Source organism: Canis lupus, chromosome 27 (assembly GCF_048164855.1).
Source record: "Canis lupus baileyi chromosome 27, mCanLup2.hap1, whole genome shotgun sequence".
In the NCBI taxonomy this organism is placed as follows: Eukaryota; Metazoa; Chordata; class Mammalia; order Carnivora; family Canidae; genus Canis; species Canis lupus.
Window position 1 is genome coordinate 26741641 of NC_132864.1, and position 22218 is coordinate 26763858.

Sequence of the window (22218 nt, forward strand, 5' to 3'; positions counted from 1 at the left end):
ACTATTACTATTACTATTATTATTATTATTAAAGTAGGCTCCAACGCGCTACTGGGACTGCCCTCCAACACAGAGCTTGAACTCACGATCCTGAGATCAAGACCTGAGCTGAGATCAAGTCATACCCTGAACTGACTGAGCCACCCAGGCACCCGTGGCTATAATACATTTTAAAACAAAGCACCCGATTTTTGTGTTTTTACATTCATGAAGCACTTGCTTGGCTTAAACTTTTACCATGCATCATATAATGGGACCATCTCTACCACCCGTGGGGTAGAGAAGCATCACTCCCAGCAGCTCAGAGAGAAGAAGCCACTGGCTCAGGGTCACACAGCCCGAGCGACAGGCCTGGATATGACCAGGCTGAGGCCGAATTGTTCACTGTCTTCAGACAGGACATGCGGCAAAAGGCCCATCTGTTTCTGCCACCAGAAGAAAACAGCTCAAAGCAGACAGGTCAGCCCGGAGCAAAAGACAGCAAAGACAGCAAAGACCTGGGTAACACTTTGAGAAGAAAAAGTAGGGTAACCTAGCAAAGAGAAATAGCTGGGGGCCCACAAAGCCAAAGGCAGCATCCTGGCCATCCACAGCCAGGGACCCCACTCTGAAGGGGCGAGAGTGCCCAGCCTGGGGACTCGAGCCAGGCTTCTATCCCCACTACCCTGCTGGACTCTGTCAAGGGAGCTGTCCCAGTGTCCTGGCAGTAAGGATGGTGGGTGAGAGTCTCAGACTCGGCATCTTACAGCCCTGGGTTCAAATCTTGCCTCCACTGGCAGCCGGGGACTCGGACAAGGGACTTCACCCCCACAAGCCTCTCTTTTCCCCTCAAAAAAGGGGAGGGAGCATAATAATAACTCTTTCTCAGGGAGCTATTATGTGGTTCAGGGAAATTTTGTGGGACGTGCTGAGCAAGCACACCGAAACCCTAGCAGACGGGGCACAGAGGGTCTGGATTCTGGCCACACCTTGAATCCGCTCAGTGAAGCTGGGCACCAGCCTGCTGCGGGATTCGGTCTTCTACCACCAGGATAATCATCTCTCTAAGAGACAGACAGCAGCAGAGGCCTGCCCCTGCACTGCTGGGATCCAGCTTTGCCCAGATGCATTTCTAACAGCCAGGGGAGTCCGGCTGCCCAGTAACAGAGGCCGAGGGAGCACAGCGGCTCTTTCTAGGGCAGCCTGTGGAGGAGCCCAGACTCTGGGGGGCCTTCTGGACGCACTTACCTCCCCTGGGCACTCTCATCTCTGGGTTCCAGCCCTTGTGGCTGCTCGCCAAGACTGTGCGCTGGGTGACCCCTGCAGAGGCAAAGGAGATGCTGCGTGAGAGGTGGGGGCTATGGGAGGGCCGAGCTGCCTCAGAGGAGCAGAGGAGGCTGTCAAGCTCCGCAGGGGCATTTGGCAATGATTTGGGAGGGAAGTATTCTGGGGGACGAGTTGGAGTGCAACAGGAGGGCCTCTGGGCCCAAGATGCAATGGCTGGGGGCTGAGCTCACCTGGCCCTACAGGGAATGAACTGGCTCACTGCTCAGGAAGAGAGGTGTGAGCTGAGAATCTGAGCTAAGGCACTGCCGCCTTAGGGAGCCCCTGGGTCTCTACCAACCGGGGTTCTCCCTTCTCGGCCCAAGGACCTTAGACTTCAAGAAAAGTCTTGAAAGATAAGTAACCACCACCACCACCACCACTATATCACTAATCACTATCTGGAACTGCTGGATACGGTTGAACAGGCTGCGCACTGCCCAACTTCAAAAGCATACCATGTACCTAGGATAAATACGGCACCTGCAGAGTGGGACAATGTCCTGCAGCTGCCACCTAATACTGACCAAATGCCCACTCTGTGAGGGTTTGGTATCATCTAGTCCCCCTATGAGAGTGTAATGATCTCAATTTTAGAGAAGAGAAAAAGACCTCAAGAGGAAGAGCAATCGACCCAGGGAACTATAAGAACCAGGATCCACATCCAGATCTGTGAGACTCAGATGCCCAGCTCTTTCTTCTTCTTCTTCTTTTTTTTTTTTTTTTTTTTTTTTTAAGATTTTATTATTTTATTTATCTCAGACAGAGAGCATGAGCACGGGGAGGGATAGAGGGAGAAGCTCCTCACTGAGCAGGGAACCTGACACAGGGCTCCATCCCAGGACCCCAGAATCATGACCTGAGCCAAAGGCAGACACTCAGCCGACTGAGCCACCCAGGCGCCCCAGATACCCAGCTCTTAACCTTTGCACTAAAGGAACAGGGCCATGAGTACAATGGGGTCCGGCAGGAAGCCAGGACTAATGTGGAACCAAGGGGGCTCCTGGTGTACATCCCACTGCTGTGTCTTTACTGTTCAGGGTGGAGAAGAGTTCTAGTCTGGTTCTCACCTTCCCCCATGTTACAGATGGGATGACTGAGGCTCATGAGGGAAATCAGGTCACACACTCACGTGCTGAGTCTGGGGCTCTCAGTCCCTTCCCAGAGGTGGGGGTGGTTAAGAACTCATCCCTGCAGTTGGACTCCCTGAGTCCAACAATAAATCATTGTTCCTCTGGGCCTTAGTTTTCCTCTTCTATAAAATGGGTTGTTGTTTGTTTGTTGAAAGCTTACAATGGCCCGTTTACAGCAAGCATTTCAGAAATCTCCAGTTATTTTATTTGTGCTATGTTGGAGATGAAATGGGTGTAGGCCTTCACTGCATTTTTGTTCTCTCTGCCTTCCTCTTCACTCACTCCTCACCTCTATAGTTTGTGCCTATCCTTGAAAAAGTGGGGAAGCAGTCTTCTGAGTTCTCTTACACACAGATGGCGGGGGGAGGGGGGGTGTCCCAGGTGTAACCATAGCAACAAGCAGCACCCCCCCCCCCACTGTCCGCCGCCTCCAGGCCTCTGAGTATGAAGGCCTGGCACTCCTAGGGCCTGAACAGCCAATGCCAGAGGTCTGCCTCTTGGAACAAATACACTTAGGGACACTCGAAGCTCTTCCAGAGGTGAGATGGCTGGGGGCCCAGCTGCCCTGGGGTGGCCCTTGAAATGCCATGGTGTTCAGAGAGGCCTGCCAGCGACAGGCCCACGGGGTGGGGGCCGGCACACAGCTTCTCACCGTCTAGAGCTGCGCAGCCAGTGCCCAGGGCGGGCACTAACCACTTGTCAAGCATTTACATTTAAAATAAGTAACGTGAAAGAACATTTTAAATTCAGCTCCTTGTGGGCACAGGCCATAGTTCAAGTGTCTGGTCGCCAGATGGCGGCCAGCGGCTACTGTGCTGGACAGCGCAGCATGGACCCTGGGATGGGGGTCAGCGAACTGCACCCCTCTGGCCAAATCCAGCCTTCAGTCCTTGAGCTTTTACCTTTTTTTAAGGGAAAGAGAAGAGTGAGAGGAGGCGCAGAAGAAGGCGCCAGGAGAAAGGTGAGAAGCAGCAACAAAAACCTGCCATCCTACCAAACCTGAAATAGTTACTATTTGGACCTTTCTAGAACAAGCCCTGCTCTAGAACGTTCCCCGTCACTGGCCGGAAGTTCTACTGGACAGCGCTGACTTGGAAGACAAATGAGATGCATGGGTGTGGGGGTCACTGAGCCCCCTGCTTCTTCTGTAGGAGGAATGGCAGCACTGATTAATCATCACTGTGTACCAGAGCAGGGCATTCCATGCTCCAACTTATTTCATCCTCACAAGAGCCCCGAGGCAGGGTGGGGTGAGGAGGGCCCTCCTCACCTCTACTTTCTCCAGTTTATGGATCTCAGAGGCCCTTGTGGGAGCAGGGTATGCATAATTAGGCCCCAAAGCAAAACGGCCACACCAGCCAAGCCAAACAGCAAACACAAACCACAAAAAGAAAAAAAGACAAGAAGGAAATATGTTGACTCGAAAGGCCAGCAGGAGTGGTGTTTAGTGTGACATTTTTTCCCCTCAAGACACTTTCAGAGGGTTGTTATCTTGTCTTTCTCTATAATAAAATAACAGAGAGACTAGCATTCTTTCAATTCTCTTCCACGCAGAGTGGCGCGGGGTGGGGGTGGGGGGGGAACAAGACGCTGGGCCTCTGATCCGGCTCCACCAGCTTCTGGCTGTGTGACCTCAGGCAAATCCCTTAGACTCTCTGAACCCCAGTTCCTGCATCTGTAAAATAAGGATGCCAGCAGTACCTGATAGGGCCCTTGTCATGTGGTCAGGGCCAACAAGGAACTCGCCTACTAAGGGTGCTGGGAGGTGTTGGTAAGTTAGAAAATGCTGGACCAGCACCTGTCAAACGGCGATTTCCTTTTCTCATTTCATGCTGGGCAGAACTTCTTAAGGTGGGGCCTTTTATCCCCATTGATGGGCAAGGAGATTGAAACAGGGAGAGTTGAGGTGGTTTGCAGAAGCCACCCATCTAGGCAAAAAGAAAAGTCAGTTTCCAAAGCTGGCTGTGTCCCCAAGATGCCGTCCTGGGCATCATGTCATGTGGTTCATAAAATGGGGGTGGCAAGGGAGGCCAGGAGAGGCTCTGCTCTCTCTGTGCACTGACCCATGGGTTTCCCTGCATGACCACTGGAAGGGAGGGCCAGGGAAGGGGGGAGGGCTGTTCAGTACTCAAGATCCCTTTAGACCCACATTCATTCACGCATGTTTACACCTACTGTGTGCCAGGCACTGATCAGGACGCTGGGACACATCAAGGGCCGCAGACAGACAGCCCTACCCTCACGGAGCTGGCACCCTGGCGGGAAGCAAGGAAAACAGTGTGTGGGATAATGATGCCTGGGATAAATGCCTGGAAGGAAATGCCCACAGTGGGACGGGGAGACATGCCATAAGGTGTCACAGAAGGAGGTGACATTTAGAGAGACCACACCGATTTGGGTTCAAACTCATGTGAGCTTTTTAACTCAGCATGATTTCTCTAAGCTCAGGGGTTCCCTGGGCTGGGGAGTATGGGCTTGAGCACATGATACCAGCTAAGGAGGCAAGTGGCTGCACTTACAGAGTGGCCTTGGAGGGGTGCCTGGTGCCCCTGTGCCCAGGCTCAGCATCAGCCCTGCAAACTCTCCCCCTGGGAGCCAGCTCCCAAACATTCCATCGTCATGGGTACCACCCACCCCAACCTCTAACCCTCCCACGCAGAGCTGGGGAGACAGGAGACAGGTGCTCGGGAGGGCCGGGCTCTTGAGGAGCAGAGACCTCCTACCCACTCTGGAGGGAACCCAAGGCAAGAGGAAGAGGTAAAAGAGTAATTCTTGAGCATAAAAGCATTCTTGGTGCTTAAAAGGGGAAGAAGAGAAGGTGGGCTGGCACACTGCTTTAAAAGTATTAGCTCTTACTTATTTTTTTAAGATTTTATTTACTTGAGACAGAGAGAGAGCACGCGGGAGCATGAGCAGTGGGAAGGGGCAGAGGGAGAGGAAGCTGCAGATGCTCCGCTGAGCAGGGAGCCCAGTGCGGGGCTCAATCCCAGGACCCTGGGACCATGACCTGAGCTGAAGGTAGATACGTCATGGACTGAGCCACCCAGGTGCCCCGAGCTCTTACTTATTGAGCACTTAGTGTATACCAGGTATAAAGCTAAGGGTTTTACACAGATCACTAAATTCTGTCCTCGTGACCACCCCCCACCCCCCTCTTTCACTATTTACTGGGGCTCAGAAAGGTGGGATCACCTGCCCAAGGCCACACAGCTGAGAAGCACGGGAACCAGGAAGAAGACCCAAATCTTCGTATTTTGCACCAAAAAATGACCAAAGCAGAGTCTTTGAACTCTGGGCCAAGAGGCCCAGTTCAGCCCCCTGTTGGGCACGTCAGGTTTCGGGAGTAATGAGGCCCGTGGTCACATCCCAGGTCCCCCGCTAAGAGGCTGAGCGTCCTGGGTCACTCTGGTGTGGCTCCCTGAGCCTCAGTGTTCCCACCTGACAAATGGGAATAACACCCAGAGTCCTGAGGAGCTATGTAACTTCTACCAAAGCCTGGCACAAAGTCAACATGAAAAAATGTTAGCATTTAATCTTGTGAGCACTGTCCTCACAGCATGTGTATACACAAAGAAACAAGTGGCCTAGAAAAGTGGGATCACCAAATCTCCTGTCTAGTGCCAGAAAGCCGGCAATCTTGGCCAATGTGGGTCACACAGTCTCTGACACGGCAGCTCCATGAAAGCCGCTCTACACAACACACCAAGGAAGCTGCGTGGCTGGGTTTCATTCTATAAAATCAGGTGGTGAGCTAGGTTTGTCCCACAGGCTATGGTTTGCCAACCCCCTGGTCCCTGTGCTGAAAACACAGTATGTGCAGCACATGCCCCCAGCGGGACTTGCACAAGCCCAGGAAATGCAAATGCACTTAGACCCAGTGGGAGCTGGTGTCTGTTTTGGTTCTGGGCTCCATCCCAGAAGGGCCAGTGGGAGGCCTCAGGTGGCCAGCCTTTGGTGGGTGAGAGAAAAATGTTCAACTCAGGAAAACAAATAGCTCATTAAAAAAAAAAGGCAGCAGGAGCACAAGCACGCGCACAGAATCATCTAGCATCTGGTCTGTCGCCAAGTAAAGACTTAGAGAGAGAAATTCGCGTGTGCCTGGTCTTTTACGGACATCATGCCTCTGAACCACCCTGGGGGTAGACGCTATTATTAGCCTCATTGTACGGAGCAGGTAGAGGAGGCTCAGAGAGACAAGGTGCCTGGCTCAAGGTCATACAGATGGTAACTGAGCCTGAACTGGAACCCAGGTCCGTCGGACATCAGAACCCAAGCTCTGAATCACTTCCCCGAAACCCTACCCCACCCAGTACACAGATGGGGAAGCTATCTGTCATGTGGCCACTCAAGGCAGCAACCAACAGGGACGCCTGACCCCTGGCTCCCGGCCTCGCCCCCCCTCGCAGCCCCTGTCCCCTGCCCCCAGCTCCTGGCATGGCCCCTGCTCCAGGCTTCCTGCTTGGGAACACACGAGGCCCCTGCCTGGAAAACAATGCAAACAGGAGAGGGCCAGGGTGACCTTGCGGGGCTGGGGCTTCCTGCACACACACGTACACATGCATGCAGGCCCACAGGGGACCCTGTCTCCATTCCTCTGCCAAGAAGCCGCTAGAGGTGGGGAAATGAGCACTGGAGTACGAGTCCTAGTTCTGCGATTATTAGCAATGCAGTCCCTGTAGGGGCTGGAGGGGTGGCAAGACATAGTTCCTAACTTCTCTATGCCTCGGTTTTCTCATCTGTGAAATGGGGATGCTGCTATGGAGATTAAACAAATGACCCGACAGCATTCGGAGCAGGCTCTATGCCTCTACCACTGTGATTTCTCCCCTTTAACTTGTTTTGCAAAACCCCGAGCAGCAGGCCCCAGGGCACCCCACCCAAACATTCTGATTCCAAAGTTATGTGATTGTGGAGACCCAGGGATCTGCTTTTACCAGATGCTACTGCCACTGCCCCTGCCCCACCACTCGAGGAAATGCTGCTTAGGGCACTGGATCCAGTGTTTGAGGCGCCCACACAGTGGTGCAGGGTGACCTCAGGACACAGACCCACATCTAGTGGGTCCTATGACCCTTCTGTTTCACAGACCCCTTCTGAGAAGTGTTTTTGTTTTGTCTTATTGAGAGAAAGAGAGAATGCACAAGCAGCTAGAGGGAGTAGGGGAAGGGCAGAGGGAGAGAGAGAATCTTAAGCAGGCTCCATGCCCAGCACGGATCCCGATGTGGGGCTCGATCTCACAACCCTGGGATCATGACCTGGACCGAAATCAAGAGCTGGACACTTAACCAACTGAGCCCCCCAGGCACCCCAAGGGTTATTTTTAAATAGAATAAAATACAGAGGATCAAAAGGACACCAATTATAGTGAAATCTGGCTAAGGGCAGAATTACCAAAAAATGCTCTGATAAAGTAAACTATGTGCTCGTTTATTAAAACAATAAATAAAAAAAAAAAAACAATAAATAAGATCTAGAGGCAGGCCCTATAACAAATATAATGTGCATGCAGTAATGAGAAGAGGTATCTGTAGCTACTGGCAAGCAATATAAAAATATATGTGGTTTCTATTGGTGACCAAGGCCCTCCTGCCTGGATCTATCACCTACATAGTCACCTGGAAGAAATGTTAAATTACAGTCAACCAAGATGTTAAATTAGAGGCACTAGGTGGATCAGTCGGTGAAACGTCTGCCTTTGGCTCAGGTCATGATCCCAGGGTCCTGGAATCGAGCCCCCACATAGGGCTCCCTGTCTGGCAGGGAGCCTGCCTCTCCCTCTCCCCTCCCCCTGCTTGTACTCTTTCTCTGTCAAATAAATAAAAATCTGGGGATCCCTGGCTGGCTCAGCAGTTTAGTGCCTGCCTTTGGCCCAGGGCCTGATCCCGGAGTCCTGGGATCGAGTCCCACGTGGGGCTCCCGGCATGGAGCCTGCTTCTCCCTCCTCCTGTGTCTGCCTCTCTCTCTCTCTCTCTCTGTCTATCATGAATAAATAAATAAATCTTCAAAAAAATTTTTAAAAATCTTAAAAAAAAAAAAAAGATGCTACATTAGAGTTAAATTCTCATCAGAACTCCCTGGCCCCTTGGAGGCCATCCAAAGACTGTGCCTTCAGGAGCCAGAGGGCGACACTCCTACTGGGGAGGGGCCTGGGTCCATTCCTCCCTGTTTCCTCTTGCCACCTCCACCATCAGACAGTAAGAGCAACAGGGTTCTTTATGAGGAAAAGCCTGAGGGCATGGTCCAGGGTGTGGCCTAGGTGTTTTGATTTTACATAAAAAATAAAAGTAGGAGGCCACAGGACTCTCAGTAAGAAAAGCGACCTCTACCCATGCTGGCCACACACGCCAGCACTTGACCTTGGATATGAACTCAAGTTTGAAGAGAGTGGAGGACAGTGAGACCGGAGTCGTTGTGACCTTGTTCCCCAGAACCAAACATGTGGCCCTGTGGGGAAGCAGAACAAGTTGTGTGGATCAGTCACCAACGATGCAGAGCTCCAGGGGTCAGGCAGCTAGCCTGGGTGTGCACCTGCCTCTGCGCCTCAGCTTCCTAATCTGTAAAATGGGTCCAACAATTCTTATGAGCAAGGTTGCCATGAGGATTCATGGAGGTAGAGGCTTTGCTGTGAGAAAGTGAGGAGCAGAGGACTAGGGGAGGTGGCCGGGTAAGAGCCACTGGGGAATCCTTGGAGCTGCCCCAAGGGAGAGGAGACAGGACAGGGCACAGAGGATAGAAGGTGGCCAAGGAGCCCAAATGCACTGGGCCACAGCAGAAAGTGACATGGACAGAGACCCCCACTCCTCAGGTTGAACAAACAACTCCCAGCCTTTCTTAGGGTGGGCCTTGCTGGCATTATCTGTCAAATGGGCGGATGCTGCTAGAAGAGAGCAAGAGGTTTACCTGGTAGGGCTGGGATCAGGCAGGGGGCGGATGAGGGGCAAGTGAGGCACTACCCTTGAGTATAAACCTCAAGCGGGTGCCCCTCCCCAGAACTCAAGATCAGCAAGTTCAACGCAATGTTTTAAGATGAATGCTGAGCATTCACTTTGACACAATGCTGCGCAAACTAGGACACACAAAAAAATGTTTTAATAGCCTGGGCAAATAGTGGTGCTGTGTCAAGCCATACTGCAGCCTGGGGCAGAAGGGAAATGTCAGTAACACTGATCTTGTCTTTATTTAGTTCTGACACACTGTTCAGCATGGAAAGTTTTGCTTTGATTTAGATTTGGGAGGGTAACTGCCTTCTTGAGATTTAATTCATCTATTCTTTTTAAAAGATTTTATTTATTTATTTGAGAGAGAGAAAGAGAGCATGCATGTGAGCATGCACGAGGGCAGGGAGGAGCAGAGGCAGAGGGAGAAGCAGACTCCCCACTGAGCCGGGAGCCTGATGCAGGGCTCGATCCCAGGACCCCAAGATCATGACCTGAGCCGAAACCAGACGCTTAACTGACTGAGCCACCCAGGCATCCCTATAACTCATCTACTTTCAAGTGTACAATACAATGGTTTTTAGTAAATGCCCGGAGTTATGCAACCATCACCACAATCAATCTGAGAATGTTTTCATCACCCTGAAGAGAAACCCCAACCTTTAGCTGTCACCCTGATCCCTTATCTCCCCTTCCCTGGCAACCACTAATCTACTTTCTGACTCTATGGATTGACCTCTTCTGTACATTTCATATACAGTCAACCATTGACGGGGGTTAGGGATGCCGGCCTACCATGCAGTTGAAAATCTGCGGGCAACCTTTGACTCCTTCAAAACTTAACTGAAAGCCTACTGTTGACCACAAGCCTTACTGATAACATCAACAGCACAGGGGCACTTATATGCTGTATTCTTACAAAAAAAAAAAAAAAAAAACCTAGATTAAAGAAAATGCCATTAAGAAAATCATAAAGAAGAAAAAAATACGTTTGCAGTACCGTCCTGTATTTACATTATATTAAAAAAAAATCTATGTATAAAGTGGACCTATGCAGTTCAAACCTGTGTTATTCAAGGTCAACTGTAAAGAGACTAGCACAACATGTGGTCTTTAGTGGCTAGCTTCTTTCATTTGCCATGTTTTCAAGGCTTACCCATTAGTTTTGATTTGTTTTCAATTTACATCACAGCATTATCTTTTAAGGATTTTATTTATTTGCAAGAGAGAGACAGAGCAGGGAGCCTGATGCCGAACTTGATCCCAGGATCACGACCTGAGCTGAAATCAAGATTCAGACACTCAACTGACTGAGCCATCCAGGCGGCCCCTGAGTTTGTTTCTATGAACCATAAATCAATGCATGGCTCTGTTCACACCTGTACCCAAGAGCCAGGGAGCATGGGGCCCTCAGAAATTGGCCCAGATGGCAGGGGCTGCTGGGAGAGTCTCCAAGAAATCTATGCAGAGCACTAGGAAGAGGTTCCCCACAAAGCCCTGCTCCTTCTGGTACCACTCTGCTTGACTTGCCTTGAGATATTCTATTGCCTTGAGATTTATTGAGCTCCAGGTGACCATGTGTCACCTCCCGACACACTGAGCTCAGTTTTACTTAGTCCTGGCACACCCGTCAAGGCAGACAGCATGCCCAGGGGACAGACAGGGGACAGGAGTTGGGGTCATTTCTGCTGTTCTCTGGCTGTGAAGCTCTGGGCAAGACATCCACCATCTCTGAACCTCAGCGTCCTTATCTGTTGAATGGGGTGTGGAAGACTTCCTCACAGGGCTGCAGAGAGGAGACAAGTCCTTGGTGAACTGTCACTTGATGAAAGCAGCAAATGCAGGCTCACTCAGCTGGCATCGACCTGAGGGCCTTGTGAGCATGGAACTATTTGATGCTCCCACTCAACCTGCGAGGCAGTACAACATCCCATTTTACAGACAAGGAATCAAAGTCTCAGGGGAGTTAAGTACCTTGTCCACCACCACGAGGCTGGCAGGTGTTGGCCAGGATTTACATTAAGGTCTGACTCCCAAACACTGGGTCTTAGAAATAGAGCTGGCTTCATCTGCCTTTTTATATGCCAGGCTCCTTCATTCAAAGACCCCACTCTGGGTCACTCTGGGTTTAAGGGAGGAAGACACAAAAGAGCAACACAAAAGAGCAGCTCCCTGTGGTACAAAAGCTCACCTCAGAAACCCCCAGCCTGCCCCCTGGCTGTCCTGAGAGATGGTGGGCACACCCCAGGCTGACTTTATCCAAACCCCATGGCCACATGTAAAGTTTAGACACAAGTCTGTGGCCTTCAGGGTCTGCCAGCCTGGAAGGCAGAGCAAAGAGCGACATTCCCTGACCCCAGGACAGGAAGGAGCTTCCAGTCCTACACACTCTGCCAAAGCGCCATGCAACCAGGACATGCCTCTTCCCTCTCCCGGACTCAGTTTCCCCACCAATGACCTCCAGAGAGAGAAGGTGGTGGCTGACCTCCGAGTCTCCCTTCCTTGATCCAATTTCAATGGCTAGAACCTTCTTTGTTCAACATTTCAGGTGGTGCTCCCTGTAAGATTTCACTTGAAAAAGGAGTTCAGGTTTAGCATTTTAAAAAGGACACCTTTGGCTCAGGTCATGATCTCAGAGTCCTGGGAGACTGAGCGCTGGGCTGGGCTCCCTGCTTGGCGGCGAAGAGTCTGCTTCTCCCTCTGCTTCTGCTCCCCCTCCCCACTGCTCCTGCTCCAGTGCTCTCTCTCTAAAATAAATAAAATCTTAAAAAAAAAACAAAAAAAAACAAAAAAAACAAGAGGTCAGTCTTTCTTATCTACAGAATGAGAACAGGCAGCACCTGCATCCTGGGGCTGCAGAGAGGGAATAAGATAATACATCCAAAGTGTTTTACAAATCCCCGGACTCGCGCGGGGCCCTGAGTGCACGCAGTCCTGGATGCCCCCATGCTCCCGGCTCTCGAGGACCAGAGCTGTGAAGGCAGCCTTGGGCGAGGCTCTTAACCTCCCTGAACCTTGAGATGGAAACAGCTTTCCAGGTTCCTGCAAGGGCCCCACTGCTCAGGATGGCCACGCCAGGCAGCCAGGCACTGGGCATCCCAGACACTCTTTAAGGACTGGAAGCCACGGACCCCAGGGAGAGGCTCAGGCCACCCACACTCTCAAGTCCTGGGAAATCTATCTGGCTGAGCTGGTCTGGGTTTCACCCCATATGGCTCTGGCAAATTTCCACAGGCAAGTGCCAGTCTGGCCCAGGAGGAGGGCTGTGCTGAGCAGGAACACTCACCCTTTCTCTGGCCAGGGCTGCAGATCGGGCCACTGCAGACCACCGTGGCTTCTCCTAATTGGTCTTCCTTCCTTCCTTGGCCAGCACCCAGCTAACTTGTCTGCCTCAAAGAGAACACGGGAGATGAGGTGAGGGGCAGGGTGGCCCAACAGTGGTTAGGGGCATGAGTAGACAGCCCGAAAAGGACCGAGTCCACGTTTGGCTCTGCCAAGGATGGGCCGTGAGACGTGGGGGCCAGTTAACGTCAACAGCCTCAGTGTCTTCATCTGTAAAATGGGCTGAGCTGCCTGCCTTGGAGAGTTGCCGGGATGACTACTGAGGCAAATGCTTAGGGCAGGACCCAGCAGGAGGAGGATTCCAGTAAATGCCGGCAATTAAATTACCATCTCTAGTTAGATATTCTCATTAAACATTCCACAGTACAACCACAACAGACCTGGATGTGACCTTATAAAAATTCATTACCCTGGAGGCGCCTACAGGGACTCAGTCAGTTGATTTCAGCTGGGGTCATGATCTCAGTCAGGGTCATGGGATCAAACCCTGCATCGGGCTCTGCGCTCAGAGTCTGCTTGTCCCTCTTCCTCTGCTCTTCCCCCGCTCTTCCCCCCCTTCTCTCTCTCTCTCAAATAAATTAAATCTTACTCTGCAAGACATCCGAGATAAGTTAGGTGACAGAGGCTAGCTGATCCCATGCTGGTAAATATTTATGCTGGGAAAATACTCCAGAAAGGTACACCCTAAAATGCTAACTGGAACTTCATTTATTTCCCCTTTTCCTCCCCCTGAATTTTCTAACTCTCCAACAGTGGATATGTATCAACGGCGTGATAGAAAAGAAAAGGGAAAAATGAAATCGGGGTGATTTCTAGGCTTGCTGCATAACTTTGAGACCTTCAGGCCTGGAATACAGAGCCAGCCTTTGAGAAAGACCAGGGCAAGCCCAGAGAAGAGACTCTGGTCAAGGTCATGGAGCAGGCCAGGCCTGGGCCCAGCTTTCCATGCACCCAGATCTGGACTCCTCTCTACTGGCATTGTGCTGGCTCATTCTCCTAACAAGATTAGGTAGGCTGGCCTCCTGATTAAAAGTCTGGCTCTGGGGATGCCTGGGTGGTGCAGGGGTTTGGCGCCTGCCTTTGGCCCAGGGCGCGATCCTGGAGACCCGGGATCGAATCCCACGTCGGGCTCCCGGTGCATGGAGCCTGCTTCTCCCTCTGCCTGTGTCTCTGCCTCTCTCTCTCTCTCTCTCTCTCTCTGTGACTATAATAAATAAAAATTAAAAGAAAATAAAAAATAAAAGTCTGGCTCTGAAGTCAGGCTGAAGATCCCAGCAGGGCCAGGAGTTACGTGACCTTGGGCAACATACTCAATTACTGTGGGCATCGGTTTCCTCATATGTAAAATGAGAATCAGACTTGCAGCAGTGCCAGATGGTTTCTGTATGGATTAAATACAAGGCACGGAAAGCACTTTGTACTGTTCCTGGAAACCACTGGTACTCTGGGTCCCATTATTATAGTTATCATTATTATTAGTATCTGGGATCTAGTTATGTCATGGAGAATCCTTCGAAGGGTGTGCAATGCTAACCCAGCAGGCACGGGAAGGAAATTCAGACTTGGGTAGTAGGGAGCCATGGCAAGTATTTGAGCAAGAGAGGTGCCTATGACTCTGAAGCTGTATGGGGCTGGCAGCCAGTACTCATCTACAGGAGCCTTCTCTGTCAAGGTCCTCTGTCACAGGCTCCGCGTCCTAGGCGATCCTCCTAAGGCTACTGGGCAAAAACAGCACAACCCCCACCAGCCACACCCCTGCCAGCTCTGCTTGCTTCCTGGGCTCCAGCTGGGCTGGTGACCGTCAGGTGATCAACAAGCTGGGGGACTTGAAGCAGCCCCGGTGGCCTCAGTCCACAGGTGCGATGACCAGGAGGTCCAAACACCTGGCAGGGGCCCCAGGGCAACAGAGGAGAAACAGCCCCTACTTCAGAACCATGAAGACTTGTTCCCTTCTACTTTCCTATGTGACCTTGAGAAAGTCCCTCCCGGTCCCTGAGATAATCTGCCCATATGCAGACAGGGTCTTACAGTTTCCATATGCTTGGGAAGGGGATGCATGCAACGACATAAAGCAATGGTGGTATCCTTCCATGTGTGCCACACACTGTGCTGGGCTTCAGGTGCAAACATTCATTAAACCCTCACCACTCCAGAAGAAGTCCCTGTATCTTTCCTAGTTCTAAAATTTACTTAAGCAGTCAAGTCACAGGTATAATCTCCATATTTGAAAAACAAAAACAAAACAAAACAAAACAAAAAAAAAAACAGAGAAAGCTTAAGTCTCTTTGGAGCAAAATCTCCAATGCTCTCCTTGTCCCCTTTTTTCTAAGAGGTAACCACTGCTGATCAGTCCGGGGATGGGCCACCTGCCCTTCTTTCTATGAAATCCCAGTGGAACGCGTATCTAAATGGACATCACACTGGGCCTCTCTCCGCACCTCGTGAACACCCATCCTCCCATCCACATGCTATCATATCCCACCAGGGACCAATTCTGTCCCCGAGGGGAGCAATCTCTGGAGGCAGTTTTCGTTGTCAAGAGTAGGGGTCGTCTCACGAGGAGGGGGGGGGAGGGTGTTGCCAAGGATCCTAGAGTCCAGGAGGTCAGCCCTCACTGCAAACAATCACCTGGCCCCAAGTGTCAGTGATGCTGAGCCTAAGAAGCCCTGGATCCCAGGTATCCTTCTGAAACTTGGGTGGTCCACCCCACACCAAGTCAGGGAGGTATGTTCATGCCAGCACATTTATTCTGCCACCCAGTAAACATTGCCTGAGCACCTGCTGTGTGGCCTGTAGCCCAGCCAGAGGCAGTCTAGCACGGGTCTCATCAGCTAATGACTCAGGCAAAGACACCCCTCCCTTTGCCCCCTGCACTCAGAGCATGCTCATCCTCACAGAAGACAGGACCCCTGTATGGATGGGATGTACATGGGATGGTCCTGTCCTCCCTCCTCTGAATTGCACCAGAGCATGCCCCCCTGCACGGTTCAGGGCCAAAGCCTCCCTGAGCGACATTTAGGCTGTTTTCATCTTTGCCACAGCGCGGGGTTCCCTGGAAGCTGCTGGTCCCTCCTGGAGGTTCCCCATCCAATCTGCATTTTAACAGACCCCAGGGATCCCCATGCACATTAAAACTTGAGAAGCACAGATCTAGGGAGCTGTGTAAAAGGGGTGGGCTGGCTGGGGGGACCAGCATCTTTAGCTCTCAGCAGAAACTGCCAAAGCACCCCCAGAACATCCCCCCAGCTGATGGTCTACAAGTTCCTCTCTGTACCAACTTTGTATGTCAGGCGCCGCTGACATAAGGGGTGATAGCTGCTCCCCTTTTCCAGATATGAGGCTGAACAAGGTGTCCAGACAACCAGAACCCAGGGTCAATGGCCTGGCTTTTAGAATTTGGCCATGCCCAGAGCATGTTCTAGGCCAGCTTCCTGCCCACCCACTCTGGCCATCAGAACGTGGCTCAAGGCAGGAAGGCAGACAGCTCACCTAGCAAAGGAAGGAAAGCTCCCAAGGGAGGGAGCAGGCTCCGTGGGCTGGGCACCTGTGAGCGCCACCAGGAAGGCTGCCCTGTGCCCATTCATGTCCAGTCATCCGGGACAGAGGACCAGGCTGGGGGACAGGGCACCCTCATCAAGCACGAGAGGCAATGCCAGGGTAGTGCGGTGACCTGGAGGATGGGGGAGGGACAGGACCCCGGAGCCATGGTGCTGGCTGGGGCCCCGGCTTTGGCCCCAGGTTTCTTCCCCCAAAGTGGGCTCACCCCACTCGCTGCAGAGTTGCTGCAACAAGCGGAACATTCGCATCAGCCAACAAACAGTGGCGCTATCTGGAGGCCTGTCTCCCCTCTGGAGCTGGCACCATGCTACTTCACTCAATGACCACCAGCCATGGTCAGCACTGCTCTCCACCCCACCACGCAGATGAGGAAACGGAGCTCAGCGCCCTGCCCCTTGATGGCACACTGAGACACGGTCAGGGGAGCAGAGGCCTTGCACTGATAAGGTCTGCATTCCCCATCTGGATTCTGCCTCTGTTGAGTTGTGTGCCCTTAGGCAAGCCCCATCATCTCTCTGAGCCTCAGTTTCCAAAGCCGTGCAGTGGAGACATAATCCAGAGATGGGAAATGGGAAGCCACCCAGCCAACGGGCAAGGGCCATGCCCACCCTCCCCTAGGGATCCACATTGTTCTCCCCCAAAAGACCCAGCCCAGGAAGACCTATCATCCGTGGGCATCACAGATCTCTCCTATGCCCTAGGTGCGACATGGGTGAGGCCATGCAAAGCTGGCAGCCTCCAGAGAAGGAGAGAGCCACTACTCAAGGTCACACAGCTGCTGAGCAGTGGAGAGCAGGGCAGGGAAGCAGGAGGTAGGATGTCAAACCTGAGTGGGATGCAGGGTACAGTCAAGGTGGCAGGTCGGTTTAGCAGGTGCCTGGAGTAGAGACCAGCAGAAGCAGGCCCACGTGAGGCGGCCAACATCACACCTGCAGTCTCTGACCTGGGAGGCCTCTTTGAAGGACCTGTCAGTCCAGGGATGTGCCGCCCCCTTCCCAAAGGCTCCTCCTCCCTCTGGGCCCAGTCTGATCACCTGCACATCGACTACCTGTCTACCAGGGCTTCTCTCTGTGGCTGCAGCTCAAGTCGCCCTGTGGCCAGATGCATCCCATCCTCTGGAATCTTCTCTCAGCACTGCGGCCAGAGGGTGTATCTACCATGGAAACCTTACCATGTCGCTCCCCTCCCTAAGCCCTTCTAGGAGTCCTCAGCCTCAGCCTAACATTCTAGCTCTTCCCCAGGCTTCATAACAGTGACATCCAGATGATGTCCAGGGGGAGCCACAAGTGGAATTCAATTTTCCAGAAGCCACAGCTAAATAAAAAAAACAAAACAAAACAAAAGCCACATGAAAAAGAAAAAGGTGAAATTAAATCTCTTTCTAGATTTCAATTAGCCCCACCTATCCAAAATATTACTGTTAATCAATAAAAAAATTCAAGTAAAGTCAACATAAAATATAAGTAACATTCAAAATCAATACAAAAATTAAGATTAATGAGACACTGCCCCCTCCTTTCCACCTTAGGGCTAGGTCTCTGAAATCTGGGGAGTATATCTGACTTCTCGGTAGGCGCATCAGATCTGTATTTAGAGTTCATAAAATTTACTGTTGAAAAAATACATTCGCATCCCGAAATAGTTCCACACATGCATAAAAGTCTCCCAAGAACGGAATCAAGTGTCTGTTTTGAGATCTACGTTTAAATTACATTGAAATAAAAAATTCAGCTCCTCGGCTGTGCTAGCCACGTAGCAAGGGCTCAACAGCCACATGTGGCTTTCAGTTCCTTGGGGGGAGGGTGGCTGCCCATGACACACAGTGACTGGTCCTCACGGCCCTCTTCCATCTCATTTCCAGGCCTGCCCTTGGGGGTGAAACCCCCAAGCACGTTGAGTTCCTATCTCCATCTCCACAATTCACCAGTGCCCTCCCTTAGCACCCCCTGCTTCCTGCCAGTTTTTACTCAGCCCTTCAAAAGTCAGCTCCAGGTTCTTCCCTCCTATGACAGCTTCTCTGACATCCTCTGGGTGGGGTGACATTCCCAGTCCCTCTGCTCATCCCTCCTACTGTGACATCAAACAGTATTACAACTGTCCATCTCAAGGCTTCACCACCTCAGTGCTACTGACATTTGGGCAGCATCCATGGCCTCTACTTACTAGCTGACAGTAGCATCCCCTCACCTAGCAAGCTGCCACAACCAAAAATACCTCCAGGCATCCCCAGTGTTCCCTGGGGGCACAATCCCCTCTGGTTGAGAACCAGGGCCTGGCACACAGAAGGCACCCAAGCATGTGCCTAAACACAGGAGGTACCCTCAACTGTGCTCAACCCCATGAGGCTTGCCTCCTCCAGGAAGCCTTCCATGATGCTCTAGCACAGTCAGTTCTTCCCCTGGGCTCCCAAAGTCCCCTGCACTCGCCCCCCCCCCCCCCCCCCCCCCCCCCCCCGCACCGAGCAATCCTCTAAGAGTAGGAACTGGGTCTTGTTCATTGCTGTACTTTCAATGCCTAACCTGGCGGATGATATGTAGTGGTTGCTTAATAGATATTTGCGGAACTGACCTGAGAAACAGGGATGACTTAGGTTGAGAAACCCCCACAGGGTGAGTTTTGCCTATTTTAGTTCAGAGTTCTTTCATCCCAGCAAAGGTGTTAAAAAAGGTACAGCTCCATTTACGCAGCAAGCACTGGGCTAAATGTAAAAACTCTGCAGGGTTTAGAGAGGGGAAACTGAGGCTTACACAGGTAAAGGGCTTGCCCTGGCTTCAAATCAATGACTTTGAGGCTCGAAATGCCTGGTTCTTCCTCTTACTGATCAAAAGAATTTACAAATGGAAGACATTTGCAATACGTAAATTACATAAGGTATGTGTAAACAATATATAAAGAGCTCTCTTAAATTAGTAAGAATAGGACAGGCAACCCAATAACAAAATGGGCAAATCTGAAGAGATACACTTCATAGGAGAGATCATCTAAATGGTCAATAAGCATATGAAAGAACACTCACTACCATCCACCAGGGAAAAAAATGCAAATTAAAAGTCTAATATAAGACCACTATACATGTGAATAGCTTTAAAAAAAAAAAAAAAGAAAAGATAATACCAGGTGTTAGCAAGGATGTGATACAACCAGAACTTTCACATTCAGGTGACAGGGGAACCTGGCAACTCCCTTTGAGAAATTGGCGTAATAGAGACAAAAGCTGAACACGCACCTTTTCTGTAACTGAGCAATTCTACTGTAAGTAGACATCCAGCAGAAATGCATCTAACTGGGGCACCTGGGTGGCTCCACAGGTAAGCATCCGACTTTTGATTTCAGTTCAGATCATGATCTCAGGCCATGCATTGGGCTCAGCACTCATCCCTGCTTGGGGTTCTCTCTCTCCCTCTCCTGCTGCCCCTCCCTCACGCTTTCTCCCTCAAATAAATAAATCTCAAAAAAAAAAAAAAAGGAAGAAAGAAAGAAAAGAAAGGGGAAAGAAATAAAGAAATGTAGCTAACTCTTCACCGAAGTTCACATGCCAAATGAAATGTTCCCAGCAGCACTATTTGCAACCCCCGCCTCATTAGAAACTACTCAAAGGCCCATTAATGAATATGTAAATACAGGTAAATAAATACATACACACCTAACAGCCAGGCAAAAGAACAAGCCAGAACTTCACACAACAATCTGGATGAATCTCACAGATTTATGCTGAGCAAAAAAGAAAGAAAAAAAAAGCCAATCCGAAAGAGAGCATCTGCGTTTTTACGTACATAAAGTACTTTATCCAACTATAAAGCACAAGACGGGCAAAATTAATCTCTATTAGGAGATTTAAGGATGGTGGTTGGGAAGGCCTGAATGCAAGGAGTACCAGGCACCTTGCTGGAGGGGGTGCAGGCATGTGCTTTTTTTTTTCTTGAGCTGGTGCCATCACACCTTTGGAAAATTCACCAAGTGGTCCGATGCTGAGTAGTGGTGCTGGGGGGGGGGGGGGGGGGCACGGCCCTCCCACCCACGCACCTTCCTGTCAGCTTTGGAGAACACACAGGACTCCATTCATTCCCCTCATCAACACCCGCTGGCAGGCACTCTCCCAGGGCCAGGCCTGGGCGTCAGGAACAGAAAGGTCAATAGAGCTGAGGCCTCCGGTCGTGCCACCCACAGCCCAGATCCTGGCACAACTACCCCCAAACCCACACTCAATAAGGGAGCAGCCAGGCTAGGGTAGCTTTTGATGAGGGGCCAAGGGGGTGATGTCTGCTTGTCTTCCTCTCTCTCCATCCCTCCCCAGAGCACGCTTCAGGCTTTTTCCTTCCCGACACTGGGCCACACTTGAACATTCTGGCACAGGTGACTCCTCTGCTCCTCGTCTCTGCCACCATGCCTCCTCTGTTCCCCCTGGATGAACACCTCCAGCCCCAAATTCCCTCAACACCAGACTGGGGCAAGAGCTGTCTCCTCACCACCTCCACTTGGGCGTTAAGCTGGTACCTCAAAATTAACGCAACCAAAGCTGATCTCCTGGTTTTCCCCCTCAAATACCTCCCACCCTTACTTGGTGGCAGCGCACTACACTCAGGCGATAAGGCTTGAAGGCAGCCAAAAGCAAGACTCCCCTCTCTCTCCCCCACCCCAATCCAATCCAGCAGCAGATCCTGCCAACTTCACCTTTAAGGTACAGCCACGCAACCATTTCTTGGCACAGGTAACAAAAGAAATAGACAGGGGGATCCCTGGGTGGCTCAGTGGTTTGGCGCCTGCCTTCAGCCCAGGGCGTGATCCTGGAGACCCAGGATCGAGTCCCATGTCGGGCTCCCTGCATGGAGCCTGCTTCTCCCTCTGCCTGTGTCCCTGCCCCTCTCTCTCTCTCTCTCTCATGAATAAATGAATAAAATCTTTAAAAAAAATAGACAAATTAACGTCGGGATAATTAAAAATATTTTGTGCATCAAAAGACACTATCCACACAGTAAAAAAGACAACCCACAGAACAGGAGAAAATATTTACAAATCCCCTATCTCACAAAGGATTACTAACCAGAATGTGTTAAGGACTTTCTAAAACTTAATGACAAACCACCAAACCACCTGATTCAAAAATGGGCAAAGAACTCTGACATGTCTGCAAAGATCTACAGATGGCCCACAAGCATATGGAAAGACGTTCAACATTGCTGACCATCAGGGAAACACAAATCAAAACTGCAATGAGAAAGCACTTGGCACCCCTCAAGGACAATGTGAATACCTCCCCTCCCATCTGCTCCTCCTGCCTCAACCCTGCAGCTTTCCAACAGTGGGCATGTCAAGGCTCCCCACTATTCTTAAGATGCAATTTTCTTTAAGCAGGGGGATGGGCAGAGGGAGAAGGAGAGAGAGAGAGAATATCTTAGGCAGGCTCTACACCCATCATGGAGCCAGACGCAGGGCTCAATCTCACGACCTGAGTCAAAATTAGAGTTCAAGTCTTGGGACGCCTGGGTGGCTCAGCAGTTGAGTGTCTCCCTTTAGCCCAGGGCATAATCCCAGGATCTGGGATCGAGTCCCACATCGGGCTCCTTGCAGGGAGCCTGCTTCTCCCTCTGCCTGTGTCTCTGCCTCTGTGTCTCATGAAAATCTTAAAAAAAAAAAAAAGAGTTGAAGTCTTAACCAACTAAGCCATCCAGGTGCCCCAGGATGCAACTCTTCACATGGCTTGTGGGGACCTCATGATCAGCCCCCCATGCTCCAGACCAATGGAATATCTATCAACCTGACAGATGCCACATACTCCTGATTTTCCTAACCACTTTCCCAGTCTACCTCAGACCCTAGGTGTGGACACGTGCCCCAGGCCCAAACAATTACAGTGTTCGTTCGAGGAAGGATACATAACTCCATCTAGATTATTGAAAATTAGCTAGAGACTTTAGCAGCACTTCTAGGGAAACTATGGAAAAGGGTAT

The 22218-nt window shown here is 51.0% G+C and overlaps 1 protein-coding gene across 7 annotated transcripts in view; it reads right to left on the reverse strand.

The window, feature by feature from the left end:
- Window positions 1-22218, reverse strand: part of TPST2 (tyrosylprotein sulfotransferase 2) — a 52027-nt gene that overhangs the window by 16229 nt on the left and 13580 nt on the right. For 3 of the 7 annotated variants that reach the window (XM_072803049.1, XM_072803051.1, XM_072803053.1), the window contains exon 2: window positions 1228-1299. The gene's annotated coding sequence lies outside the window, so the exon portion shown is untranslated. Of the gene's footprint in view, window positions 1-1227; window positions 1300-4610; window positions 4691-4954; window positions 5029-12656; window positions 12757-22218 lie in introns of those variants that run through there. The other 4 variants (XM_072803050.1, XM_072803048.1, XM_072803055.1 and 1 more) reach the window with 3 other exon arrangements.